The sequence below is a fragment of the Chiroxiphia lanceolata genome, chromosome Z (genome assembly GCF_009829145.1).
Source record: "Chiroxiphia lanceolata isolate bChiLan1 chromosome Z, bChiLan1.pri, whole genome shotgun sequence".
Taxonomy (NCBI): domain Eukaryota; kingdom Metazoa; phylum Chordata; class Aves; order Passeriformes; family Pipridae; genus Chiroxiphia; species Chiroxiphia lanceolata.
In genome coordinates this window covers 29,515,857-29,531,070 of record NC_045671.1, presented here as the reverse complement: position 1 = coordinate 29,531,070, position 15,214 = coordinate 29,515,857, and the positions used below count along the sequence as shown (strand labels likewise).

General features: G+C 44.1%; 1 protein-coding gene across 2 annotated transcripts in view; it reads right to left on the bottom strand.

Moving 5' to 3' along the window:
• LOC116780874 overlaps positions 1-15,214 on the bottom strand; it is a 51,245-nt gene that overhangs the window by 3,014 nt on the left and 33,017 nt on the right. The gene's annotated exons all lie outside the window — the stretch shown is intronic.

Genomic DNA, 15,214 nt, shown 5'->3' with positions numbered 1-15,214 from the left:
CAGCATTCCGGTGAGAAACTGTGGAGGACGAGGAAAACGACTGGAGAATGTTTCAGAGATGGCGTGAACTCTACGGGAATTATTAAGGAGGACACTAAATGTTATAAGTAATCACGGAGTAAATTTGCTCCCAAGGTGACACCAACCCTTGAGGATATTAATATACCCCCTCTTCAATCCCAGTTATACCCTCTTAGAGAAACAGCCCTGACAGGAAGGCAAGGTGGAATAGGATTCGTGTCTGTACCACTAAGCTCTGGAGATGTAAGAGCCTTTAAGAGAGAAATGGGGAATCTGTTAGAAGACCCCATAGGCGTGTCCGAAAGGTTTGGTCAATTCTTAGGACCCAATACTTATACATGGGACGAGATGCAAGCCATACTGGGAATTCTATTTACAGTTGAGGAGAGAGGGATGATTAGAGTGGCTGGTATGAGGAATTGGGATAGAAGGCATCAGCGGGGCCCAGCAGCTGACACAAAATGGCCTCCTGAGAAGCCCAATTGGGACAATCAAAGAGCGGTCGATAGAGCTCAAATGGATGATTTAAGGAGCATAATAGTACAAGGCATACGAGAGTCTGTCCCAAGGGGACAGAATATAGACAAGGCCTTTAAAGAATATCAAAGGAAGGATGAATCTCCTATCGATTGGCTAGAAAGACTGAGAAAAAGCTTTCAGCTCTATTCAGGCATGGACCCTGAGGATGACGTGATGGGACAAGCAGTACTCAAACTTAGGTTTGTGCAGGGATTGTGGGAGGACATTCGGAGAGAGCTGGAGAAGAATAGAGATTGGCAAACAAAGGGCTTAGATCTGTTGTTGAGAGAAGCTCAAGAGGTATATGTTAGAAGAGATGAGAGGAAAGAAGAAGAAGAACAGAGGAGAAAAGAAGACAGTCAGAGAAGGCAAACAAAGATTTTAGTAGCGGCTATCAGAGAAGGACAGAAAAAATAGTAAAGACAAGGGAGGAAAGAGTCCTTTAGATCAGACGAGTGAGAGCAGCAAAAGAGATATAGACAAGTGAATCTCAGAGAAATCGAATGTCACTACTGTGGCCAGAAGGGACATATGAAGAAAAGCTGTAGAAAGAGGTTACAGGATGAACAAGTGTTTATAGAAGACTGAAGGGGTCAGGGGCTCTATTTGCTGGGGACCCGAAGAGTTCAGAGCCCTTGATAAAATTAAAGTGGGTCCTCAGCAAAAAGAGATCGAGTTCCTTGTGGACTCGGGGGCAGAACGATCTACAGTCCAACAGTTGCCCCAAGGCTGTGTGATTTCATCTGACACAGTACAAGTGATAGGAGCAAAAGGAGAACCCTTTAAGGGTCCCCATAATTAAAAATGTAGAAATAGAGGCTCCTAATAGTATGCTTTAGGAACGTTCTTATTAGTTCCTGAAGCTGAATATAATTGTTGGGAAGAGATTTGATGATTGAATTGGGTATTAATTTGGAAATAGCAGAGCAAAAATTACAAGTAAAAAATTTATGCCCTTACAGCAGAGGATGAGAAACAGATTAACCCAGAAATTTGGTATACCCCTGAGACTGTTGGTAATTAAATATGAACCTTTGAGATATCTGCGAAAGATCCCGATAAGCCAATTAGGGTAAAGCAATATCCCATTCCCCATGAAGGGAAGTTGGTCTTAAACCTATAATAGAGAGATTATTGGCACAAGGACTACTGGAGACATGCATGTCACCCCATAACACACCCATCCTACCTGTAACGAAATCTGATGGGTCGTACCGACTAGTGCAAGACCTAAGGGAGGTGAATAAACGTACCATAGCAAGATTTCCAGTAGTCGCTATCCGTATACCCTGCTGTGGAGGACGAAAATCCGATTGGGAAAGATACAAAGCTTGGAGGGACATTTATGGCAATTGAATGGACTTTTTACCTACTGGACTGACAGTTATACTTCAGTTCTACCCCAGTTCACTGTTGGATTTTTATGAAGTTTAATGTACTCCCATATTGTACCCCTTTTCCCCTCAGACTTTCCCGCCAAAAGTTGTTTATCACCCTATTCTCCCCTACTTTCCCACTTCTCTGCCACTGATTGGCTACAGTTTGCTGCAGTGCGGAGAGAGCTACCATTGGCCCTTTCCCCTAGAGACCCAGGAGTTCCACCCACCTTTTCACTGTCTCCCTATCATATCTTTCCCTGAGTTGTCAGTCTCATGCTCCTCCCCAGTTCTGAATCCTCCTCTCAGATCTACCCTATTTAAGTCCATGTTCTCCCTGAATAAAGTGGCATTGCTTCCAGACCCTTCACCTGTGTCTGAACCCTTTCTGCAGTGCTGCGTCCTACTCCCTTTCCCCTTTCGGGCTGTGGCACCCTGCTGAGCAAAATCTCTCCTGAACACCAATGGTATAGCGTGATTGACTTAAAGGATGCTTTTTGGACCTGTCCCCTTAGAGAAGAAAGTAGAAATTATTTTGCTTTCGAGTGGGAGGACCCAGACACCCACAGGAAACAGCAGTTGAGGTGGACAGTTCTGCCCCAGGGGTTTACTGAATCCCCAAACTTATTTGGACAGGCTTTGGAACATCTATTAGAATCATTTAAGCCTTGTGAAGGGACTGTCTTGGTACAGTATGTAGATGACTTACTGGTAGCTGGAAAAGAATCAGAGATGGTTAGAAATGAAAGCATCAGACTTTTAAATTTTCTAGGGTCAAAGGGTTTAAAGGTATCCAAATGTAAATTACAATTTACTGAAGAGAAGGTGAGGTATTTAGGACACTGGCTGAGTAAGGGATGCAAAGAATTAGATCCAGAGTGAAGGGAATACTGTCTTTACCTATGCCTAGGATAAGAGACAGATTAGGCAAATTCTAGGTCTCTTGGGATATTGCAGACAGTGGATAGAGAACTATAGCAACAAGGTGAAGTTTCTATATGAGAAACTAACCAAAAAAGGATTGGTGAAATGGAGCAGCGAGGATGAAAGCAGATTAAATGGGTTGAAAGAAGATCTAGTGAATGCTCCTGTGTTGAGTCTCCCAGACATCTGGAAAACCGTTTTATTTATTTGTGAATGTTGAAGATGGAACAGCTTATGGAGTTTTAACACAGAAATGGGCTGAGCATAAGAAACTTGTCGGTTACTATTCTAAAATCCTAGATCCAGTTAGCAGAGGATGGCCCACCTGTCTGCAAGCAATAGTCGCTACAGCTCTATTAGTAGAGGAGGCGACTAAGGTGACCTTTGGAGGAGAATTAAAAGTGTACACTCCACACGATATTTGAGAAGTATTAAAGAGCAGAAAAATGGTTGACTGACAGTCGATTATTAAAGTATGAAAGTATTCTACTCAACACTTCTAAGTTGGAGCTAGAAATAACACACTTGCAGAACCCAGCTCAGTTCTTGTATGGTGAACCTCAAGGGGACTTAGTGCATAATTGTACACAAGCTATTAGCCTTCAGACTAAAATCAGAGAAGATCTTGAAGAGGAAAAGTTAGATTTAGGTGAAAAGTTTTATATTGATGGTTCATCTAGAGTGGTAGATGGGAAGAGAAAATCAGGATATGCAATAATTGATGGAATCACCTTTCAGGTTAGAGAATCTGGACCTTTGAGTAACACATGGTCGCTCAAGTGTGTGAGTTATATGCTCCTATTGAGAGCTTTGCAGTTGTTGAATGGAAAGATAGGGACCATATTTACCGATTCGAATATGCCTTTGGAGTGGTCCATACTTTTGGTAAGATATGGGAGGAGCGTGGACTGACAAATGCACGAGGCAAGGGGTTAGTTCATGAAACCTAATTTGGGAAGTCCTAAAAGCTTTGAGAGGACCAAAGCAGATTGCAGTGGTACATGTTCGAGGGTCATCAGAAAGGATTGAGAGTTGCAGTGAGAGGAAACAATTTGGTTGATGCTGAAGCAAAAAGAGCAGCCTTGTTGGTAATGACTGACCAGGAACCAGAAAAGAACAGGAACTTGAAATGTTTTAGTAATCAGGAGAAAGAGAAGTTGTTGCAAGTGGGTGCAAGGGAAGAGAATGGTAAATGGTTACTGTCAGATGGTCGAGAAGTGATTCCAAAGGGACTTACTCGTAAGATAATGAGTAAGTTGCATGAACAAACACACTGGGGTACCAGGCCCTAGTGGATCATTTCGAGAATAGTATGTATGTGTCAGAGTGTATGATATAGCCAAAAGGTTTTGGAAGGGATGTTTAACCTGCAAGAAGGTAAATAAGAGGGCAGCTAAGAGAGAGAATCAAAGGAGGGAGAGAATTAGCAAAGAGACCATTTGAAAGAATTCAAGTGACTTTACAGAGTTGCCAAGGGTGGGAAGGTATCAGTATTTACTGGTATTAGTGGACCACTTAACTCATTTCGTGGAAGCCTTTCCTACTACTTGGTGCACAGCCAAAGTTGTATCCAAAATCTTGCTAGAGGAAATTATCCCTAGATAACGGTGTAGTCAATGTAATAGACTCTGACCGGGGAACACACTTCAGATCAAAGAGACCGCATAGTTGTTTGGAACCAAGTGGGAATATCATGCCCCTTGGCATCCACAGAGTTCAGGAAAAAGTGGAAAGAATGAACGGAGAAATAAAGAAACACCTAACTAAATTGATGCTGGAAACAAAAATGAATTGGGTAAAGTGCCTGCCTCTTGCACTGCTGCATATTAGGACCCAACCCCGAGTGACACAGGAATTTCACCATTTGAAATGATGTAGGTATGCCCTATGAATTTGGAGCTCCCATAGATAATCCAAAAGTTGAGGATACTCTCCTTAGGGAGTATATCATTGAATTGATGAAAAGGAGACAAGAGTTAAGGAAAAGAGGGCTTGTAACTCAGAGACCACCTTAGACACGTCCATTCGTAAGTTTCAGCCGAGTGACAAAGTGCTAATTAAAACCTGGAAAGAGACCTCACTAACTCCACGTTGGGAGGGACCTTTTGTTGTTCTTCTCGACCACAGATACTGCCGTACGAACAGCTGAGGCGAGGGTGGACCCACGCTCTAGAGTGAAAGGATCAGTGAGAGACTCTAAGTGGACAGTGACTTCTACCCCTGGAGACCTGCAGATGAGAATCAGAAAGTGCAGCCAGCAAATGAACCTAATGGAGATGTTGTAAGATCTAGCTTATACACTTTCTTTCAGATACCTCAAGGACAAACTTTAAGAAAGGTAAATTTTGCTTCCTGGAGCTTGGAGAGACTTCCTGAACAGACGGGAGGCTCAGGACTGTAATAAAATAGCAGGAACTCAGACTGTATTACCTTTTTTGTTGTGAGTAGAGACTGACATACCAGAGGGACGTAATCCACATGGAATACCTTGCATAAAACATCCAGGTCTACACACTATAGCTGGGTTGTATGTAAATGTAAGAAGTGTAACAGGGAGTGGCGTTGTGTCTCATTAGGGGACAATCTTATTGTATTAAGTGTAGACGACCTCTGCAGAATCAATAAGAGAACAATTGGCAAACGCTGAAATTGTAAGAGGCATTCTGTGGTTGGGAGTGGCTTGTCCCAGAGACTTGGAATCTATGAAACCAATTGGAACAAAGCACTAATAGAGTTGTGCCATACCAGATTCTCTTGGAATTGGCAAAACCAATCGAAGAAGATATATTGAGTTGCTAGGAATGATTGACAGGATTCAAAATCTTGAAATAAATGAGTCTCACTCTGAATGAGTGGAAGAAATTAAATAAACTGAGTCTGTCCCCTGAAGGCTATTGCTGCTGCCGAGAAGAGTCCCTGCACAGGAACAGATGAAGGGAGGCAGGAGATAGAATGTGTGGGGAAAAGTAAGCTCAGAACACTTTCTCTCAGAGCACTGAGAGAAAAGGGAGAGGCTAAATTGGAAAATGAGGCAGAATCTGGTACTAATTATTACTTTAGTAATTTTAGCAAGTTCTCTAGGGAATGCACACCAACCTTTTGAACGGACCTTAACTCGATCGGAGATTCAAAAGTTATCCAAAGAACATAACAGCAGTTGGTCCTAAGTTTAATGTAACAGTTTGCGATCTGCTGATGGTGAGCATACATCACGAATGTGGAAAAGGAGGTGGAAAATGTTGGGGACGACGAGAACCATCTGCGAGAGGAATGGGAAAGATTTCAAGCATGGAGGAGAGTTTATGACTCATAAAAGGACCTTTTATACTGGAATGGACAATCTACAGCCTGAAAAGGCTGTAACCGGACTGGACTGTTACCCTCTGTTATCCCCAGTTTCTCACAGTTAGCCCCAATTTATTGTTATGAAGTTATCAGTATGTTTGTACCCCTTGTTGTTGTTTTAAAATCATATCCACCATATTGTCTTCTTCCTCCCCTCACAGTTTTCCCGCCAGAAACCTGTTGTTCTCCCCTGCTTTCCCGCTCCTCTGCCTGTGATTGGTTTGCAGTTTGCCGCAGTGCAGAGGTAGCTCCCATTGGTCCTTTCTCCCGGATACCCGAAGTCTCCACTCTCCCTTATTATAATACCCAATCCCAATCCCTTCAGACCTGTCAATCCTTCCCTCCTCCCCTTGCTTGAGCCCAACCCCTAAACTACCCTATAGAAGTCTGTGTTCTCCCTAATAAAATTGGCATTGCTTCTCACCCTCACTGTGCCCTAACCTTCTTTGCAGTGCCCTATCCTTTCCCTTCAACCCACGAGCTGTGGCAGGAAACCCTCTGTCACAGTGAATAAGGGAACCACATACTGGTGTCCAAGTTCTAATCCAGGAAAGTCTTATTGTAATTACCCAGGGCACTACCACTGTGGATACTGGGGTTGTGAGACCATAGCCACTGCCTGGAACCTGAGAGACCCGATAAATATTTAAAGGTACAATGGGGACCACCACACTGTAAGCCTCCTGCACTTGGAGGGTTGGTGACGTCGTTATGAGACATCAAATTGTGAATTCTTGCAAGTGCAAGTCATGAATCATGAAGACCGAGGGTGGTTAACTGGAAAAACTTGGGATGTAAGACTGGACCGACTGTCCACAGATCCAGGAGCCTATGTGACCATAAGAAAAACAGCCATTACTGTCTATTCTCAATTGTTAGGACCTAATTTGGAAATAAAGAAACCTAAAGATAATGGTCTAGGGAAAGAAAGATAGATGAAGCCCCCATTAACCCAGTGCCACAAAGATCAAAAGAGGCCCAAATTTCTCCTACTAAACCTCCTGAGAAGGCAAAGATATCACAGGGAGAAACAGAATCATTGTTGAATATGGTAGAGGCATCTTATAAGGCTATAAATTACACTGAACCCGATATGACTGAGTCTTGCTCGTTGTGCTACGATGTGAGACCTCCTTTCTATAAAGGAGTGGGGTTAAATCTCATGTTTAATTTAAGCACAGAAGATAACCCCAATCAATGTAAATGGGGTGAAAAGAAAATCGGACTCACTATGTCACAAGTTAGTGGGCAAGGAACATGTATTGGAAAAATTCTTCCAGATAGTAATGAATTATGTGGTACCAAATAGATAAAATAAAAGGGGGAGAAAATAAAGGGCTATACCGCACCATGGTGGATGGTGGATATGTTCTAAGACTGGATTATTCCGTGTGTGTTCTACCTGCATTTGAGAGAAGTAATGAGTTCTGTGTTCAAATAACAGTGCTACCTCACTGCTGTATCGTTCTGAGGAATCTGTTCTGGAGCTTTGGGAAGTGAATAAGCATAGAATCCAAAACCGGGAACCAATAAGTGTAACTACTGCCATGATCCTAGGGTTAGGAGCAACAGGTGCCGGAGTCGCATCCCTGGTACACATAGTCATGGATTGACTGCTTTACGAGCAGCAGTGGATGAAGATTTAGACAGAATTGAAAAATCTATCTCATATTTAGAAACTTCTCTCAATTCCCTTTCAGAAGTAGTCTTGCAGAACAGACGAGGGCTAGACTTACTGTTCCTGCAGCAAGGAGGTCTGTGTGTAGCCCTAGGAGAAGAGTGTTTGTTTCTATGCGAACCACTCAGGAGTTATTAAAGAATCCATGACTAAATTACACGAAGGGATATTACAGAGGAAAAGAGAAAGAAGCTCCACGAGCTGGCTAGATCACTGGAATAGCCAGTTTCCCTGACTGACAGCTATAATTTCAACCCTAGCAGGTCCTTTGTTAATGCTGTTTGCCACACCAATTTTTGGACCATGCATTTTTAATACAGGTATGAATTTTGTCAAGAGTAGAATTGACACGGTACAGTTAATTGACAGTAAAACAGCAGTATGAAGAATGAGTAAGAAATCCTCAAGTAAGGACCAAGCTTCTCTTCTAGAAGTAGCCAGAGAAGCAGTAATTGAATTTGACCAGCAAATCTATGAGGAAATCAGGAGGGGGGAATTGTTATAAGTAATCACAGAGTAAATTTACTGATCCAAATTGAAGAGTTTATAAAGTTATTAAGCTGTGTTAAATGCTTTGCTGGAATCACAGTTTGAGTGTTATGCAATGCCGACCACAAGATTAGTAAGTTGCGGACTAACAAACCACAACGCAACGATGATTTGGCATATTGTCTCTTGCTGTTTGAAAGTATTTGTACTGAGTATATTAATAGGGAGCAATATGGAGACAAACAGGAGGGGGTCGACCACGAGGAATCAGGCTGACCAACCGTCATCCTGATGGAAATTTCCAGCATCACAGCCTGTAGAAACTATGGACTTTCACATCATTGGTGAATTCCCCTCAGCAACGGAGATAGCCCGCGAAAGGAGGAACCAACCTAGAGATAGCCCGCGAAGGAGGAACCAAGCAGGATTCAGCCTGCGAAACCACAACCAATGGACTGATGACATGACATTAGGGGGAGGTAGCAAAGAAGGGTATAACAAGTGCTGTTTCTGTTCCCCTTTGCGGACCGCGGCAGGAACAGGGGTTTCCTCCGGTTGCCCGGCTAGCCGTTTTTGCTTGGTTTTTGGCATTAATAAATTCGTTATTCCTTGCAACCCAAATTTATAGCCTCTTACTTATCACACTAAGGAATACCAGTAGCATTTAGTAGACATACCAGAAAAGAACTCGGACGCTATAGTACATAAGAACCGTTAATGCATGTTTTTCTAAGTAGGTACCCCAGTTCTACTTGCAGTTGGACATGTCCAGACTTGTTTGCTCCCTTGTTGCTGTACCCTCGTTCTGATTGGTAGGATTTAGCTGCAGTGTGGAGTCCTGCATGGTCCCTGTTCCTGAAGTGTTCCCTCCTGTTTTCCCTGATTTGTTCAATTTCTTCTCAATCCCATGCCACCTACTATTCTAGTGCTTTCCACCCTGAACCTATTTAAGCCAGCATTTTCCCTCAATAAACCGCGATAACTCCAGACATTCCACCTTGTCTGAATCTCTGGGCTGTCGTTGTCCCACTCCAAACCCAGACTATGACAAGAAACCTTTTTTCCTACTAGTTTGCTCCAGTTTCATGACATTTGGAGACAGTACTTCCTCTGCTTCCTCCCTCTAACATTGGTGTGCCGCCCTCAGGCTTATCCAAGTGAGCCTGGCTTATTCCCTTCCCTCTTCCAATCTCATTTAAAGCTCTCTCTGAGCCCTGCCAACTCCTAAGCAAAGATCTTTCTCCTCTTTTGAGGAGGAACACCAAAGTGATTGGGAGAGATTTAAGGCCTTGGAAGGACTTATATGGAGCCTGAAGGAACTAATAATTCACGGACTTTTTAGTTATTCCCCAGTTTTGTACCATGTTTAATGTACCCCCACATATACTTCTGTGTCAGTCCCCTTGGTTTGTATTGTCCAGGGCTTGTCTGGACTTGCCTTCACGTTTTTCCCACCAAAAGTTGTTTACCACCTTGCCCTCCCCTGCTTTCCCGCTCATCTCTGACACTGATTGGCCGATGAGTGCCGCAGTGCAGAGTGAGCTCCCATTGGCCCCCTTCCCCTAGATACTCCCAAATTCCTCCCACCTTTCTCTCATTCCCTAATCCCATATTCCACTGAGATGTCAACCCTATGCACCGCCCCATTATCAGACCTCCCCTTATCCAAACCATATCTAAGTCCTCGTTCCCTCAATAAACTGGCCATTGCACCCCGACCTTCTACTGTGTCAGAACCCTTTGCGTCCCTATCCCTTTCACCCTGGGGCTGTGGCACTCTTTGAGACAGGTTTACTCTATCTGCTACCAGAAACAGACAGTAAATGGTAATGGACCCGTTGTCCAAACCCACCAATTATGCCAGTAACATCATAGAATGTTAAGCAGTTTGAATGGACATTAAAGATTATCTTGTTCCAACCCCCTGCCATGGGCAGGGACACCTACCTCTAGACCAGATTGCTCAAGGCCTTATCCAACCTGACTATGAACACTGCCAAGGTAGGGCATTTACAGCCTTCCTGGGCAACCTGTTCCAGTGTTTCAGCACCCTCACAGTGAAGAATTTCTTCCTAATATCTAACCTAAATTTCACCTCTTACAATTGTTCCCCTTTAATCCTTGTCCCATCACTACAGTTCCTGAGAAAGAGTCCCTGTCCAGCTTCCCTGTAGGCCCCTTCAATACTGGAAGATTGCTCTGAAGTCTCCATGCAACCTTCTCTTCTCCAGGCTGAACAGCCCCAACTTTCTTAGCCTGTCTTTGTACGGGAGGTACTTCAGTCCTATCAACTTTGTGTCCCTCCTCTGGACTTGCTCCAACAGTTCCATGACCTTCTTCTGCTGGGGATACCAGAACTGTACACGGTATTCAAGGTAGGGTCTCACACAGAGCAGACGGGGAAAAACACCTGCCTCGACCTGCTGGCCATGCTATTTTTGATGCAGTCCAGGATTTCACTGGCTTTCTGATGTGCGAGCACACCAGCTCGTGTTGAGGTTTTCATCAGCCATCACGCCCAAGTGATGGGCTCCACAGGACCGTTCTCAATCACTTCTCCACCCAATCTGTAGGTGTGTCTGGGATTGCCATAACAGACATATAGGACCTTTCACTTTGCTTTGATGAACTTCATGAGGTTCCCTTCATAAGCATGTCAAGGTTCCTCTGGATGGCATCCCTTCCCTCCAGCACGTCAACCACACCACACAGCTTGGCATCATCAGCAAATTTGCTGAGGGTGAACTCGATTCCCACTGTCATTGTGACTGAGAAAGATGTTGAGCAGTATCAGCCCCAGTACCGATCCCTGAGGGACACCCGTCATCTCCACATGGCCAATGAGTCATTGACCAGAACTCTTCGCGTGCTGCCACCCAGCCAGTTCTTTGTCCACCAAGTAGCTCATCCAACAAATCCTTGTCTCTCCGACTTAGAGACAAGGATGTCATGCAGGACAGTGTCAAACTTTGCATAAGTCCAGGCAGACGATGTAGTTGCTCTAACCTTATCTACCAACACTGTAGATGGTAAGACATAGAAGGTCACCAAATCTGTCAATCATGACTTCTCTGGTTTCTTGGACAACAGCTTCTCTGCACTCACACTTCCACGTTGGCTGCTGACAGGATGACCAGGAGCAGGCACTGGGGAAGAAGCTCAGGATGACAGTGATTCTGGTTGGTGAGCCCCAAACAGTACCTTCTGTGGCTTGTCTGGCACTGCCTGTTTTTCTTCACCTGAGACTGGCACTCTGACACTTCTTCCCATCTGGAAGGTCTCTTTCTGCACAGTCTCACATCTGTCTCTTTAGAAATTGCCCAGGAAACACCCAAGTGCATTATCCCTCGATCTTTACCCCCTGAACAAGAAGTTAAGCAAAACCCCACAATAACCAGTAAGTGACCACAAAAAACCTGCAATTCCCACACTCAGAAAACCAAAACACCACAGCAAACTTCTACCAACTGTAGTTGGTGACCATGGCTGGTGCCAGGCACCCACTAAAGCCACTCTATCATCCCCTTCTCAGCTGAACAGTAGGGAGAAAACATAACAGAGTTCATGAGTTCAGAAAAGGAGTGGAGAGATCACTCACTGAATACCGTCACGGGCAAAAGAGTTGCAACTTGGGGACATTAATCAAATTTTATTACTAACGAAATCAAAGCAGAATAATGAGAAGTAAAATAAATCTTAAAAAACCTTTCCCCGACCCCTCCCTTCTTCTCAAGCTCTACTCCTTCCCTCCAGCAGTACAGGGAGACAGGCAGGAGGGATTATGATCAGTTTACAATGTTCCTGCCACTGCTCAGGAGAAGTGTCTTTCCACTGCTCCAGGGCGGGGTCCCTTTTCAGGGATCAGGAGAGAATGATTATGAAATGTGGAAGAAAGAGACAGACACCTGTGAGGAAATCTGCAGCACACCTGAGAACAACATATTACCACCTTTAAGTGACTACCTGGACTGTTGGAACTCTGTGTTTGAGTTTACATTTAAAACACAATTGTGGAGGATGAGAAATCAGAGTGGGAAAAGTTCCAAAAGTGGAGAGAAGTTTATGGAAGTTAACAAATGACATTGCTGAGTTTGAGGAGAATCACAAAACTGACTGGGAACAATTCAAGGCCTGGAGGGACTTGTATGGGGCCTGAAAAGACTATGACTCCACAGACTCTTGTTATCCCCCAGTTTATACCAAGTTTAATATACTCCCATGTTAATTCCCCTTGGTTTATACTGTTCAGGCTTGCCTGGACTTGCCCTCACATTTTTCCCACCAAAAGTTGTTTACTCCCTTGTTCTCCCTGGTTTTCTTGCTCATCTCTCACTGATTGGCTGATGGATGCCGCAGTGCAGAGTGAGCTCCCATTGGTCCTTTCCCCTGGATACTCCAAAGTTCCACCCATCTTCTTCCTATTTCCCAATCCCATTCTGCCCTGAGTTGTCAATCCCATGCTCCGCCCCAGTTGTGGAATCTCCCCTTGCCCAAACCTTATATAAGTCCTTGTTTTCCCAGTAAACTGGCCATTGCACCCTGACCTTCTACAGTGTCAGAACCCTTTTGTGCAGTGTCGCATCCCTATTCCTTTTATCCTCGGGCCATGGCAGAGTTGACTTCAAGGACTTTAGAATGTTTAAAAACTGTTAATGCATGCGTACACTGATGTACCCCATTTATTCCTATTGCCTGGACGTGTTCAGACTTGTTTGCCCCTTGTTCTCCTGTTCCTCCCTCTGGCTAAGATTTGCCGCAATGTGGAGTGAGTGACTTGTTATTGGTTCCTGGTTTTTTAATTTTCCCTTACTTTCCCTGGCTTGTTCCCTGGTTTGTTCCCTCACCTGTCAATCCTATGCTCCACCTATCTTTCCAGCACCTTCCCCCTGAACCCTATGAAAGCTGGCACCCTTCTTCAATAAACTTGCGATAGCCTCAGATTTTCCACCTTGCAAAGAGCCCTTTATTGCTGTCGTCATCCTAACCCAACCCGGACCGCGGCATATGGCGCCTCACCGTGGAGCAAGGTGGAAGGTCTCTCATATTGAGAGAATTCCCTCGCTGCCACAGAGGCTCAGGCGACGCTTGGAGTGGCAATTGTCCGGCAGTTCCCCTCAGCTGAACGGTGGGAAACAGATCCTTGGATCGGCAGACCTATCGTACCATGAAGGTGAGCAGCCGCGGGCATCTCCGAATACCTACCCTGTCTCCCACCCCTACAAGTTTAAAATAATTTTACAAAAAGGGAGAAACAGAAGTCATTCTAGACATCATGGGACTCTGTCTCTCAACGCAACAAAAATATATAGGCAACTAAAAGATTTTATACTTGAAAATGGACATCCCCTTGACAAAATATCTGCAAAAGCCTTAGCTAAATGGCTAGAAGATAAAAATGAAGTTGTCCCAGACAATCTTAATATTGGATTGGGAAAAATTGGATATAACATCTAGAAAAAAAGAGAGGGATAAAGGGACACAACCAAGGCACTAATAGCCTGGAGGCTTATTCTGATGGTGCTACAGCACCAAATGATGAATTTGAACATCAGTCTCCAAGAATCCCGAAGAAAACCTAGCAAGAGCAGATAAAATCCCCTGATAATGAGAGTCATCAGGAGGTACAAAATGGCGGCAAGGAGGAAAAATGATGCACGACATTTGCCTCCTTTATCAACATGGTGTCAGTGGCAAGGGAAGGAGGTGCGAGATCGAGCGCAGAGAACAAAGCACACGAAAAGCAAAAGCGGGAAATCTCGGCGTGGGAAAAGCACATATGGGAAAAGCACAAGATGACGTCGGTCCCTCCCTCTGACATGACCTCTCCTGCCAGCTCCATCTCCTCACTTACATCACTAGACTTCTGGGGGGAAAGTTACATGAAAAGGGGCCGGGCCAAAGTAACATCTGGCATAAACATCTGCCAACATGGTGCCGCCCATAAAGATAGGAAGGCCAAAGCCTCAGGCAAGGGCATGCAACATGAGGAAATTTGGAAGGCCTTCAGGGCCCAAGCAGTGGAAGCAGGGGACACTGAATTCATCAAGGTCTTCCCAATATATGATGAGGAAGGACAGGCCCCAGAATGGCGGCCTATCTCATATCCTATCCTAAAAGACATTAAAAAAGCAATTGTCGAATATGGCCTTGGGGTTCCTTTTACCATCAGTCTATTGGAATAATTTTTTCTAGCTTATCATTTGATTCCATACGACATATGAGCCATCACAAAAGGAATATAACAACAGTCCAAAACTCTGTCTTTGAGGCAGAATGGAAATCCCTAATTACAAAATATGCCAATGAAAAAATGGATAGAAGGGGAATCCCAATAAGCAATGCCACCAATATACTTTATGGGGAGGGTCCATATGCAAAAAAGGAAGATCAGACCAGGATTGAATTGAAGTATTTAGATATCTCTAAGAACTGGCTGTTGAAGCACTGAAGAAAGTTGCTGATGCCTATGTACAGGTTCCATCTTTTACATTAATAAATCAGGGTCCAAGGGAACCATTTATAGACTTCATCACAAGGCTTAAAGAAGCCATAACCAAACAAGTAGCCCAAAAAGAAAGCCAAGATATCCTATTTCAGAAATTAGTTATTGAAAAGGCAAATGAGGATTACCAGAAAGCACTAAGACTTTTAAAGGACCTAACACTTCCGGAAATGATAGAAACCTGTAAAAACATATAAAACTCACATAAAGTAAAGTTGTTAGTTGCTACCCTCGCTGGGCCTCAACAGTGTTTTAATTGCGGCCAAAGGGACATCTGAAAAAACAGTGCCCAAAACTGAATAACAAACCTGAGCTCCCAAACGCTTTGTCATCTGTGGTAAAGGGAGACATTGGGCAAGA